At 42.8% G+C, this 14,385-nt stretch overlaps 1 protein-coding gene across 14 annotated transcripts in view; it reads left to right on the top strand.

The window, feature by feature from the left end:
• HDAC9 (histone deacetylase 9) overlaps positions 1-14,385 on the top strand; it is a 698,100-nt gene that overhangs the window by 442,503 nt on the left and 241,212 nt on the right. The gene's annotated exons all lie outside the window — the stretch shown is intronic.

Raw genomic sequence — 14,385 nt, 5'->3', positions numbered from 1 at the left:
GTTACAGTACATTCTCTGAAGCTACTCTCCCATGTTACACTCACACTGGCATGTACTGTCCTCAGTAGGTGGCTAATATATCTTCTCTCAAAGTTCTGGGAAATCCTGACAGATTGGGACCGGTACTTTCTAATGTGATAGCTCCTGAGCCCCCACCCATGTGTTTCCTCTCATGATTTTTAGTTTATATCAAATAGCCAGATTTAATTGAATTTTATAAACACATTTACATTATAGTATATATTTATATATTGTTATTATGTTATGTTATGATGGAGTAGTCAGTACAGATAATATCCTCCCCAAAAGTTCAGTGACAAAATCTCCCATTAGTACACAGAGTTCAGGGGGAAATCATATGTGGCAAAGGGATCTTGATTTCTGAAAGTCCTTTCCTTCTGTTTGTGGGAGTACTAAGAACATTCCACTTAGATATGGCATAGTAACCTTTGACCCCTTACGGAATCTTGAAGCTCCTACCTCTTTGCAGTGCGTCTGATTTGAAATCAACCAATTATTCATACACCAAAGTAGTTGTTCTGGAGATAATGTTAGGGCTAGGATACCAATGTGAAGTCCCAATGCCTCAATGTTCTGAAGTTTTCAAGGTCCTCCTCTGGAAAGTGATTAGACTTAGACAGAGGCTCCTCTAGCCACATATCCCCCAGCAAATCCTTCTCAGGAGGCTGGATGGAAGTTTCCCCACAATTAAGCCACAGGGTGGCCAAATTCCTGATTTCACACTGGCTTTCTGGTTTTATACAAGTCCCACAGGGAATGGGCAAGTCCCTTGACCCATCCACACAGACATAGTTGATAGGCACTTAATAGATTTATTGATTCAAAGCTAGTCCAAGATGTCATAGTAGTGTGTTATACATAGTTTACACCTAAGATTGATTGATCAAATAGAGATATAATCTTATCTAATAAAGGTATCAGGCCTAAATGGGGTATGGTGATTGATTAATTGACTAAATCAACCTCCACCATTGTACACCAGTGAAACTCACTGGTTTGTTCAAGCCTGTAATAAAACTTGTCAGAAGAAATCCAGATGAGCCTCTACTATCCATGTGTCTTTATTACACTATGCAATGTGCAAGGGGAATTGGAGGAGAGGGGATTTTTTTTCCTTCTAAGGATCCTGGTAGTTTTCTCCCCATTGAGGGACTATTGAACTTGGATAACTATATTGATATATTAAGAGACAGAAATTGTCCTGGGATTACAGAAGCTCCCAGATAGAGATGGGATAGTGCATATACCTACCTTGTACCATGCTGTGTGCCATGCAGTTTTAAGAAATTCATCCAACAGATGGAGTTTTCAATTCAGTGGCCTAGGCCTGATTTAAACTTTACTGAGAAACTATAGATTTGTCTTGGATAAATGGTCCATTCATCAAATGGATGCCAAATATCCAATATGAGATGTGGAAAAACTTTTAAAAAAATGTTGTTCAACATTATAAAACAGGTGATTTCAGGAAAAGGAAGACGTTTTATAAGTTAAAAGCAAAGAAATTATAAAGGTTGGTGTATATATCAATAAATTTAATTATTTTACTTTGTCCCATATATTCTAATTGTTGTGTGAACACAGACAAATCCCAACCTCTTTGCATCTCAATTTCCTAATCGTTAAATTAGAGAAAATACACCTACTAAGCTTATCTTGGCAGTTAGGTGGTAAAGTGGATAGAATGCTAGGCCTGGAGTCAGAAAGGTTTGAATTCAAATCTGGCCTCAGACACTTAACTAGCTGTGTGACCCCGGGCAAGTCACTTAACCCCATTTGCCTTAGTTTCCTCATCTAGAAGATGAGCTGGAGAAGTATCTTTGACAAGGAAACCGCAAAAGGGGTCCCAGAGAGTCAGACATGTCTTTTGTGCAGACCCAGGTTCGAGCCTCCTTGTTTTTCTCTCTTTTTGACAATCTATCCCCCACATATCTTCTAAGGTAAAGTCCCAGTTGTTTCACTCCACTGTTCCCAAATCTTTCCTAGCTTCCTGTAGCTTTTAGGATAATTAAAAAAATACAAACTGCATTTGAACACCTTCCTCAAGTTGCCACCAGCCTGCCTTTCCAGGCTTGTTTTATGTTACTCACTTTCATGAACTTGAATTTCCAGTCAGCCTGGACTACTAGCTTTAGCCTGAAAACTGAAATGTAGCTCCCTTTTCCCATACGTTTTGGGAGGCTGTCCTCCGTGCATGGAATGCATTTGCCCCCTCTCATGCAACTTGCAGCACCTTTAACATAGAATAAATTTGTGAGCTGAAAGGGACCTCTGAGATGAGTTTGCTGAACCCTCTTCTTTGACAGATGAGCAGGTTTTGAAATATCAGGGGACTTGCCCAAGGTCACATGGATAGTAAGTAGCAGAGCCAAAATTCAAATCAGATCCTTTCCCTAAATCCTGCTTTCTTTCCCTTGAACCACATTACTGTTTGATTATTGCGTTGCATATTTTTTTTATCCCCTCAGTAAAAGTTAAACTCACGGAGGGCAGGGAATATTTCGTTTTGGTTGTAATCACAGCACCTAGATGGTCGTACCTGGTATCTAGTATGTGTTTCCTACGTGGCTGCTGGACAATCCCATCAAAATGGAGTTGGGGGACAGAGCAAAGATCTAAGCCCAGCTCCTCTTGACTAAAAATCCAGGCTTCTGCCTCCATTATGGTACCACCTTCCCAATTTGAGCCACTTTAAAAATTGAAGTTCATTTCCAACCTTGGGACTGGCGTAAGGTGTTGATTCTTTCCTATACTGGTCTTTCTTTTGTCATCATACATGACGCGTGGCAGATTTCGCCCAAATTAAATTCCACTCATATGGCAGGCTTTGGTGGGGCCTCCTCTTGTTCATTCAAAATGGGCGCTTGTAGGCAAGCAATGCTTCATTTCCTGGAGCACTCTCCAGAGTTGTATCTATAATTCTCCAGCATCCCGCCAGAGTCTGCCCTGATTTAGCCTTTGAGGGGGGAGTCTTTGCCTCCCCCACCTCATTGTAGTCAACTTTTCTTAGCTTTCAAGGCTTGGGTCAAGTGATGCCGCCAAGATCAGCATGTGGAAGATGGAGATGGAGTGTGCTGTCGATCTGTGGCCAGTACCAGAATCACTGCAGGGTGTTCTTTCATGTGGCCCATTCCACAGAAATATCAAATTGCCCCAAACTTGGAGAGTATGGTAGAAAATAATCTGATGGAAGGCAGGGAATTCCTTCTGAGTCAGAAGGGAAATTTTCAGTAACTCTGAGATTCTCCTCTTCTGTAGCTAGTGTCTGCCTGTAGCCATTGAGAAAGATATAATGCTTCACCCGCAGAGAAACCGAGGTCCATCGTCTCATGCCTTGGAGCTGGGGCAGAGCTCCATGGGACCACTGGGATCCTAGCACAGGAGGCAGAGAAGCAAGCCATGGAAATGGCAAAGCCAAACCTGTACCCGGCTGCACCATCTTCCTTCACCTGGCAGCACCATTCATAGTGCTGGGACAGGCTTGCTACTGCTACTTTGGCATCATTAGAATTGGACACAATAGGATATGTTGGGAATGGATTTCATGGAAGAACAACTTGCTTAGTTCAAAAACCCATATATGTAAAATAGCTTTTCCTATTCACTTGGTTTAAAAATGAAACAACTTCTACACGCTCTCTAAACAAGTTTTTTTTTTTTTTTTTTTTGGTAAGGCAATTGGGGTTAAGTGACTTGACCAAGGTCACACAGCTAGTAAGTGTCAAGTGTTTGGTCTGAGGCCAGATTTGAACTCAGGTCCTCCAGATTTCAGGGCCGGTGCTCTATCCACTGTGCCACCTAGCTGCCCCCCCAAACAAGTTTAATAGTAGATGTGTGTTTATCAACATCTATATCTGCATCTATATCTGTATCTATCTGTATTTGTTGTTGTCATTGTTCAATTGTTTTCAGTCACTTCCAACTTTTCATGACCCCATTTGGATTTTTCTTGGCAAAGATACTGGGCGGGTTTACTAATGCCTTCTCCAACTCATTTTATAGATGAGGAAACTCAGGCAAACAATGTTAAGTGACTTGCCCAGGGTCACACAGCTAGTAAATGTCTGAGGCCTGATTTGAACTTAGGAAGATAAGTCTTCTTGACTCTAGGCCTGGCACTCTATCCATGGCACCATCTACTATAGCTGTATCTATATCTAATATATATTTATTATATATATGTATGTGTGTATATATATATATATATACACATATATATATATATTTCCTAAATACAACAAATATATATGGGACACCACCTGGCCTTTGGCCCTGGATCCTTGACTTATTGTGAGGTTCTACTGGGATAATGTGTATGAGGTGCTATCTCTTATAGCTTCCTATAGCTTACAAAATGTTTACACGGATCCATCCTCCCATCCGTCAACAAGTATTTGTTGAGATTCTCCTGTGTGTGAGGCATTCTGCTACAAAGGATGGAACAAACCCGACTCACAGGGAGCTTACCTTCTGCTGAAGGAGACAACAATTACAGCCATAAAAGCAGGAAATCTTAGCCATATAGTGAACAAATACAACCAGACACTACAGAGTTAAATGCAAGGTGGTGTTGGGGGCAGTAGGGCACCAGCGGGTGGAAGGGATCAGAAAAGGCATCATGCCAAGACGGCTGCGGTCAGTGAGCCACCCCTGGGCATCCAGAAGGAAGGTGTGAGCTTTTGTGCCTCTACTGGGTCATCTCCTCATGGCCGCTAAGGCAGCCTCAGTGCTGGGATTGCTCAGCCCAAGAATCCCTTGATTCCGTCTCTCTGAGCACCCATTTCTGATGATGGAGGCTTTTCTTGGACTGATGCAGCTCCCTGATGCAGCTGTCTTCTCCCCCTGAGATTTCCATCCATTTTTTTTTCCTTGATATGGAACATCTCTCCACCATGCCTCCCACTGGTGAGTCCCTAACAAGGGCTTCCGTGCGTGGCTAGACCCAGGCAGCCATACTTCATTCCCCTCATGGCTGTGCTTTCAACTCTGGTTTGAGTGACGCCCAGAGAGAGACCCCAAAGGGGACAGTGTTTGTACAACACACCCAAGGAAAGCATCAGAGAAGAAAACGTGTCCTAGCCACAGGGAATGTGGGTATTTCTTTCAACTTGTCCATTTTGAGTCATCTCTCAGAATCTTAAAGAAGGGAGCTACAGATGTCCCACACACGGCTTGTCCGCCATGGAGTTTGGCATCTTCTCTGGAACCAACAGTCTTTTCTTCGAGTCTGCAGCCCTGAGATATTAAGCAAATCATCCAGTGGCACACAGTGAGTATATTCTAGAAGCAAGACTTGAACCCGGGTCTTTCTGACTCTGAGGCTGCCTCCTAGGCCTTGCTGCTGATAAACAAACACATACACCTACATATATACACACATACGTGTATTTTCCCCAATTACCCAAGGCAGCTGTGCCCTGGTTGTCCCTAAAGATGGAGACTAGCCTTCCTGAGCCAGGATAGTAGATGGAGCTGTGGGAATAATCTTCTCTATGAGATTAATAACAGTAACCAGAATGCTAATGACAGTAACTGAAGTTTATGTCAGGCTTCCCGTGCATGCTTCCTTCCTGTAGTTCCATATTGCAGGTAATGCTCTCCTCCTTTTACCAATGGCATAATAAAGACATTAAGGCACAGAGACATTAGGGGAATTGCCCATGGGCCCCCAAGCCCCATGGGACAGAGGGAGGTCTTCACTCTTGGTGCGATGATGCCCACCGCTCCTTTCTACCATAAATGAAAAGCATTGTCTGCCCATAGCAAGGGACCTTCTCAAGAGGAGGACCATGTGTTAGTTCTTGGAATGTATTTCTTCTTTTCTCTTTAAATACCCTGAGGCCTGCTCCCTTTGAACTACAGCCAGAAGGGATTTATGGTGACAAAAGATGGGCCAGCAGACATGCTTTCTCTCGGTTCAGATGTGGAAGGAAGCTGTAGTTGACAGCCCACAGCCCATTCATTAGGGATGCCTCCAAGTTCTGTATGACCACACCTTAGCTTCTTTAGTCACGGTCAGATGAGAAAGAAATGGAGCCTCTGAAAAGGGGAGTCCTGAGGTTGTAGGTCTAAGTCGGGCTGTGACGGACAGTCAGTGACTGGGATTCCATATGGGGAGAGGCAGGCTCGCCTCCCTCTACGGCTGCAGAGGCTGTGCACCAGGCCTTGGGAAGCAGCAGCCCCCCTGCCACTGGAGTCTACCCTTTGCTGGCAGCTGCAGCGATGTGCCATGCGCCACCCCTAGTCGATGGTCTTCAGAAAATGTGCTGTCGCTGTTTGCTCGCCAGTTATAAGAGTGAGCCAGAGAAATGTGTTTGTTCTGGCGACACAGCTGAAAAATTCATCTTGGAGAGACCAGTGGACTTGCACAGATTTGTCAAGTAATCTATATGCATTCCTGTGTAGTCTGCAGTCAGTGAAAAAATCCGAGAGTCCCTCTTGTTGTGCTGGCCTCTTTCACTGACCCACTGGTCAGTCCTACTAAGCTGGAAGTAGCGTCTGAGCCAAGTGACACCGCTGGAATATTTTCCATCCACTTCCACATTGAACTTGACAGCTATCGAGTGTGCCCCATGCTTTGTCTTTACGCCCCAGGCCAGCTCTCTTACAGCAGTGTGCTTAGACCGATGGTCCTACCAAGGACACCTTGATCGAAATACATAGTGCATACTGAGTGGATTAGATGCCATAACTTCTAACTCACCTTGTATAGGTTTGGTCCAGAAATCTACAACCAGACAGAATAGTGCCATGGGAGGAGCCCTGGTTCTGCCCTCAGAAGGCCTGGGTTTGAAGATCCCCTCTAACACTTATTAGCTCTATGACCTTGGACAAGTCATTGAACCTCCTTGAGTCTATTTCTTCATCTGTAAAGTGAAGAGATTAGACTCAAGTTTCCATACAGGATAGATGGGTGTAATCTGGAGAGGGAATGCATTAGCTACTGATGGGAGGAAAGGCAGAGAGCAGGAAAGACCTCCTAAAGAAGAGGGGAATTTAGATAGTCAACACTTGAAGCATTCATTAAGTACTTACTGTTTCTGCTAAGCATGACTAAAAAGGCTGTGACGTGGGCATCAGCTTAGGCTTGATGTTGGGAGTAGACTTCTGGGTGACAGTGCACAGAGCGCCAGGCCTGGAGTCAGGAAGACTTGAGCTCAAATCTGGCCTCAGACACGTACTAGCTGTGTGACCCTGGGCAAGTCACTTCATCCTGTTTGCCTCAGTTTCCTCATCTGTAAAATGAACTGGAGAAGAAAATGTCATATACCTCTAGTATCTTTGCCAAGAAAACCTCAAATGAGGTCAAGGAGAGTCAGACACAACTAAAAACAACTGGACACCAAGAAATGGAAGTAGACGCGCCCAGTTTGTTTAACTGAAATAATGACTGAGCGAGTGTTTGACTTCACTATTTCCTCTGGAAGTCACAGAGGAAAAGAAAGGAAGCTTCTCTGGTTCAATCAATCGGCATGTGTTTTTTAACTACCTACTATGTTTGTTAAGTCCCTACTACATGTCATACAATGTGCTGGGAGCTGGAGAATACAAAGGCAAAATGGAAACAGCCCCTGCCTTCAAGTAGCTTCCATTTTCTTCTGAGAGAAACAGCTCATACATAAATAAATATAAACTTATTAAAAGTAATTTCAGAGCAAGGGCACTCATAAGACTCATAAGAAAGCTAAGCTTTCCAGGAAGCTAGGATCTAAGAAGTGGAAGTGAAGGGAGACTGTATTCTCAACCTAGGAAAGAGCCTCTGCAAAGGTGTGGAGATGGGAGATTGTGTCACGGGTGAAGAACAAGCCAAAGGCCAGTGTAGCCAGACCAGAGAGTTCATGGTGCAGAGTAATGTGTGATTAGTCTGGAAAGGTAGTCTGAGTGTAGGGTGGGAAGTATCTGAAAGACAAGATGGGAGTTTATGCAGTGGTGTAATTATGCCATCTCTACACACTGACTAGCTTTTGAATAAGGGTTCCAAAGATCACGAAAATAAACATGACCATCTGGCCTGACTGAGCCTTGGTCTGATTTCCAGTGGGCAGGGGGAAAGATGCAGCTGAGAGCCAGAGTCAGAAATATATTATACCGTCCTATCTGTCTTCCTCCTCCTCCTCTTGCCTTTGTATGCACAGCACATACTAAGTGCTTGTCACATAGTAGGTATTTGACAAATGCCTGGGGAAGGAAATGTCACACCACCCCCATATCTGTACCAGGAGAACCCCAAATGGGGTCGTGAAAAGTCGGACAAGACTGAAAATGACTGAACAGCAACAGACAGATGCTTATCGATGGATGGATTGGTGTAAGATAAGTTCAGGGATCAAGGTTAAATTACATCTCTATTCCACTTCATGGCTTCTGCTCAACACCAAATCAAACTCATAAAATAGTCTCTTCTCTGCCTCCTTCCTGAAGACAGCTGAGGAAACCACTCTCTCCTGAAGTCATGGGACTTGAACTGCTGTCTCTGACTCTGGGTGACCTTGGTCAGGTCACTTAACTTTTTGGATCTTATTCTTCCCATCTGTAAAATGAAAGGATTTGTTTCTTGAATGTTTCTAGGCATCCTTTTCCTCCTGACATAATATTAGTCTATGATCTGGTTGGATTCCATGTGAACAAGACATCAGAATAGTGCTCTCCTCTCTGAATATAGAGGAAAGAAATGATTATAGTTTGCATAGTTGGCAAGGGAGACGTTTGGCCAGCAGCAAGATTTTTTTATATAATGCTTGGAAGCCTGCTTGATAAGGGAGAAACTTGGAAAGACCCAAAGCAGAATGATCCAGATTTTCTTAATATTAAAACTCAAAAAGTTCCTGTGATATTTCAGTATTTTTTGGGAAAAAAATCCCTGAGATATTTTCCAGGCTAGCAAATAAAGTGATATATGGAGATATTCTGTAGTTTATACCAAAATCCTGGTGTGTGAAATAGGCTCATATTTTATTTTACAGAATCCTAGATTCAGAAAAAAAAATCATCTAATATGAGACAGTCTGTGAGGCAGCAGGGTGTGGTACACAAAATAGTGGACTTGGAGTCAGGAGTGACCCGGCTTAACATCCTGCCTCTGACACTCATTGGCTCTGTGAGTCACTGCCCCTCTTGGAGCCTCATTTTTCTGATCAGTGAAATGGACATTATGCCTGTTTTGCATGTACAAACAGAGGGATCATTGAGCTAGTCGATCACTTACCATATCTCACTTAAAGTAAGCCATGAGATGCTATACCCTGCTCCATTTCTCATTTGAGAACATGTCTGGATGGTTCACTAGATGTGAAGCCCTTTATCCTGCTTGTAACTTGTACGTATATGTTGCTTGAGTGTTCTCTCACCCTTTAGAATGTTTTTCATCTTTCTTTACATCTTTAGCACTTAGCATAGTACTTGGCACAGCATATCTGCTCATTAGACGTTTGTTGACTTGACCCGATAAAATCTGTGCTTGAGATAACTCCTTCCTACTTCATGTAGAACCTGGCATGTTTTCGGGGTCCTGACCTGTGATTTCCTGGTGTAGGTACTTCCAGTATGGAAATTTCCTCCAACCAAGCACATCAGTATCTCTTCTGGGAACTGATGGTCTTAGAGAGTTTTCTGGGGTAGCATTAAGACTGCTCAGGACAGCACACTTAGTACATGTCCAAGGCAGGATTTTTAATCCATTCTTCCTGACCCTAAGAATTGAGTTCTAAGCGCTATACCACACTCTCTCATATTTGCATATAGTAGGTACTCAGTAAAGCATGTTGAGTCATTGTATTACCTCCAAATCTTGAGTATTTTTCTGTGGGTTGTAAATTCACTACATTTAAGCTTCAGGATTTGGAGACCAGACCTAAGCTCTTTTCCTCTAAAGTCATTCTCTTTGCTTTAAAATATCTTCACATCCAATTTAGAGACAGGTAACTTAATTCGTAGCATCTGCAGCCTTTGCTCATTTATCCCTCTCAGGGTCTGAGCGGCTTTAGATGTGTGAGGAGAAGCCTGGTAAAGTCCAAGGTTCACTCAGGAAACTGATGGAACTCAATCCATATGTGTCTGACACCGGGAGCTTTCTGATTGGCCTTGTTTCCATTATCACGGGAGTCTTTGATGAGCCGCAGTAAAAAAAGCAGGCGGTGGGAAGCTTGCCAAGACTTTGGGAACCTCTCTGCTTTCCCCCAGGGCCCAATGTCCTTCTGAGAAGGAGCGCTCACTCACCAGTGTGTGATGTTGCTTACGTGTGTGTGATGTGGACAGAAGTTTGTTGGTACATCCCAGTATCTTCATATTTGTTTTTTTTTTTTTTTTTTAAGATGCTGACTTTCCAGGCACACAAAGAGCGTGGGATATCCTGACTCCAAGCCAGTTCAGAGGAGAATTAGAAAGGGTCAGTTTGTGGTGCAGAGGTTCAGAAGGCCTGGACTCTGTTGGTTACACGTGCATTTGCTGTTCACGTTTAAGTGAACGGTGCTGGCCCAAAAAGTTAGATGGAGCCCTGGTCCAGGCAGCCTACGTAGGTATTCCTGGATTTGAAAGTTAGGGGCATAAAATCACCGTTGAAAGTCAACAAACATCTACAAAGCACATTTTGTGTACGAGGCTCTGTGCCCAGTGCTGGAAAACTCTCATCTTCATATTGGTTAAATTCTATTCACTTCAATTTTTTGAGCACCTGCTTAAGTGCCTACATGCCAGATCTCGTGCCAGGTACAGGGTACAAAGACAAGAATGGAACAGATGAAGACTAGTCCCCTCAGGAAAGTTGTCCCTTATCTTCAGAGTTTTTTTTAGCTTTTCTCTCTTTTATCAAACTACCTTGAATTTACTCAAGAAATCCATCTTTTTCCTGTTCTGTAGAATTTAAGCTCCCTGAGGATAATGACAAAGGCATTTTTATATCACTATACTGATAAGGCAGCTAGATGGCTCAGTGGATAGAGCACTGGGCCTGGAGTCAGGAAGACCTGAGTTCAATTCCAACCTCAGACACTTCCTAGCTGTATGACTTTAGGCAAGTCATTTAACCTTGTTTACCTCAGTTTCCTCATTTGTAAAATGAGCTGGAGAAGGAAATGGCAAACCACTCCAGTATCTCTGCCAGGAAAACCTTATGACAGTATGGTCCATGGGGTCATGAAAGAGTCAGACCTGACTAAAAAACTGAGCAATAACCTCAATCTTGGGATTTGAGGCGGGGTGGAGCCAAGATGGCAGAGGGAAAGCAGTGACTTGCCAGAGCTCTCCCCCAAACCCCTCCAAATACCTACAAAAAATGGCCCTAAACAAATTCTAAAGCAGCAGAACCCACAAAAAGACAGAGTGAAACAAATTTCCAGCCCAAGACAGCCTGGAGGGTTGATCAGAAAGGTATATCGCGCCGGCTGGGAGAGGAGTGCAGTTCGGGCGTGGGCACGCAGGCCGCAGCACCCTGGAGCAGGCCTCAGAGGACTGAATCTCAGGCAGCTGTGGCAGTTTCCAGACTTCTCAACCCATGAACGCCAAAGACAACTTAGAAGGTCAGTGGGAAAAGTCTGTGACTGCAGTGAGAGAGGAGCTATATCTCAGCCACAAGTCCAGAGCACAGCCCGGGGCCTGAGCTTTGCTCCTGAGCTTCCAGCCCACAGACTGAGGGGGAATCGAGTGGCTGATCAGAGGGGAATTGCAAGGATCTCTTTGCCAGGGCTGAGGCAGGAATCTCTTGCTTTGCCCATGCTTGGATCTGGGTCACAGTTCTGAGGGGCGGTCCTGGGGCAAGGAGGAGTGCCGGCCTGGTGGAGCTTGTTGTGGCGGTGGAGAGGAAACACCTCTCCCCTTATCATAGCACGTTGGAAGAACTGACACTTTTCAGGTCCCTAGAAGTATCTCTGAAAACAGCTGTACAAACCCCCGAAGCTTGGGACAGTACATTCTCCACATTGGAAACAGACTCTTACCTTAACAAAGAGTTTAAAACTCAAGTAATTGGTTGGGATCATGAGCAAGCAGTGCAAAAAGTCAGACTATATTATCTTTACTTTGGTGACAAAGAAGATCAAAACATACAATCAGAAGAAGAAAACAAAGTCAAAGCTCCTACATCCAAAGCCTCCAAGAAAAATGTGAATCATACCCAGGCCTTGGAAGAGCTCAAAAGGGATTTTGAGAAGCAAGTAAGAGAAGTAGAGGAAAAACTGGGAAGAGAAATGAGAGTGATGCAAGAAAATCATGAAAAGCAAGTTAAGAGCTTGCTAAAGGAGACACAAAAAATACTGAAGAAAATAACACCTTAAAAATAGCCTAACCCAAATGGCAAAAGAGGTCCAAAAAGCCAATGAAGAAAAGAATGCCCTAAAAAGCAAAACTGGACAAATGGAAAAGGAAGTACAAAAGCTTACTGAAGAAAATACTTCCTTAAAAATTAGAATAGAGCAATTGGAAGCTAGTGACTTTATGAGAAATCAAGACACTGTAAAACAAATCCAAAAGAATGAAAAATTAGAAAACAATGTAAAATATCTCATTGGAAAAACAACTAACCTGGAAAATAGATCCAGGAGAGAGAATTTAAAAATTATTGGACTATCTGAAAGCCATGATCAAAAAAAGAGCCTAGACATCATCTTTCAAGAAATGATCAAGGAAAACTGCCCTGATATTTTAGAACCAGAGGGCAAAATAGAAATTGAAAGAATCCACCAATCTCCTCCTGAAAGAGATCCCCAAAGGAAAACTCCTAGGAATATTGTAGCCAAATTCCAGAGTTCCCAGGTCAAGGAGAAAATATTACAAGCAGCCAGAAAGAAAGAATTCAAGTATTGTGGAAACACAATCAGGATAACACAAGATTTAGCAGTTTCTACATTAAGGGACAGCAGAGCATGGAATATAATATTCCAGAGGACAAAGGAGATAGGATTACAACCAAGAATCACCTACCCAGCAAAAGTGAGTATAATCCTTCAGGGGAAAAAATGGTCATTCAGTGAAATAGAGGACTTTCAAGCATTCTTGATGAAAAGACCAGAGCTGAACAGAAAATTTGACTTTCCAATACAAGACTCAAGTGGAACATGAAGAGGTAAACAGGAAAGAGAAATCATAAGAGACTTATTAAGGTTGTTTACATTCCTGCATGGAAAGATGATATTTTTAACTCATGAGACCTTTGTCAGTATTAGGGTAGTTGGAGTGAAAAAATTATATGTATGTACGTATGTATATATGGATAGATAGATAGATACATAGATAGATACATAGATAGATACATAGATACATAGATAGAGAGATAGAGAGATAGATGGCACAGGGTGAGTCGAAGATGAAGGGGTCATATCTGGTGAATAAAATTAAGGGGTGAGAGAGGATTATACTAGGAGAAGGAGAAAGGGAAAGGTAGAATGGGGTAAATTATCTCACAAAAAAAACAGAAAAGAAAAGGCTCTTACAGTAGAGGGGAAATGGGGGAAGGTGAGAGGGAATAAGTGAATCTTATTCTTATAGGATTTGACTTAAGGAGGGAATAACATACACACTCAATTGGGTATGGAAATCTGTCTTACCCTAAAGGCAAATAGGAGGGGAAGGGGACAAGAGAGTAGGGGGATGATAGACAGGAGGGCAGATTGGGAAAGGGGGTAATCAGAAGCAAATACTTCTGAGGAGGGATAGGGTCAAAAGAAAGAATAGAATAAATGGGGGGGGTGGGATAGGATTAAGGGAAATAGAGTTAGTTTTGCACAGCATGTCTACTATGGAAGTGTTTTGCATAACTGCACATGTATAGCCTGTATTGAGTTGCTTGCCTTTTCAATGAGGGTGGGTGGGGAGGGAAGAGGGGAGAAAATTTGGAACCCAAAGTTTAAAAAACACATGTTTAAAAAAAATGTTTTCACATGCAACTGGGAAATAAGAAATACAGGAAATGGGGTACAGAAATCTATCCTGCCCTACAGGAAAATAGAAGGGAAAGGGGATAAGAGAAGGGGGGGAGAGATAGAAGGGAAGGCAGACTAGGGGAAGGGGTATTCAGAATGCATGCCATCTTGGGGTGGGGGAAGGGGCAAGATGGGGTGAAAATTTGGAACTCAAAATCTTGTGGAAGTAAATGTTGAAAACTAAAAATAAAAAAAATATATTAAAAAAATAAATAAATGAATGAATAAATAAATAAATAAAACATTTGAAAAAAAATAACCACAATCTTGGAGGCAGTGTGGTATAATGGAGAGAGTGCTGGGGTAAGAGAGGAATTGGGTTCATATTCCAGATATTCCATTTATTGGCTGAGTGACCTTGGCCAAGTCAAAGCCTCTGTAGCCTCACTTTCCTCATTTGGAAAAGGAGGGAGTTGAATGAAATGGTCTCTAAGGAGCCTATGGTGCCTAAGAT

Source organism: Vombatus ursinus, unplaced genomic scaffold (genome assembly GCF_900497805.2).
Source record: "Vombatus ursinus unplaced genomic scaffold, bare-nosed wombat genome assembly UNPS02014799.1, whole genome shotgun sequence".
In the NCBI taxonomy this organism is placed as follows: domain Eukaryota; kingdom Metazoa; phylum Chordata; class Mammalia; order Diprotodontia; family Vombatidae; genus Vombatus; species Vombatus ursinus.
The sequence above is the reverse complement of the archived record's forward strand: the minus strand, read 5'-3'. Positions and strand labels throughout refer to the sequence as shown.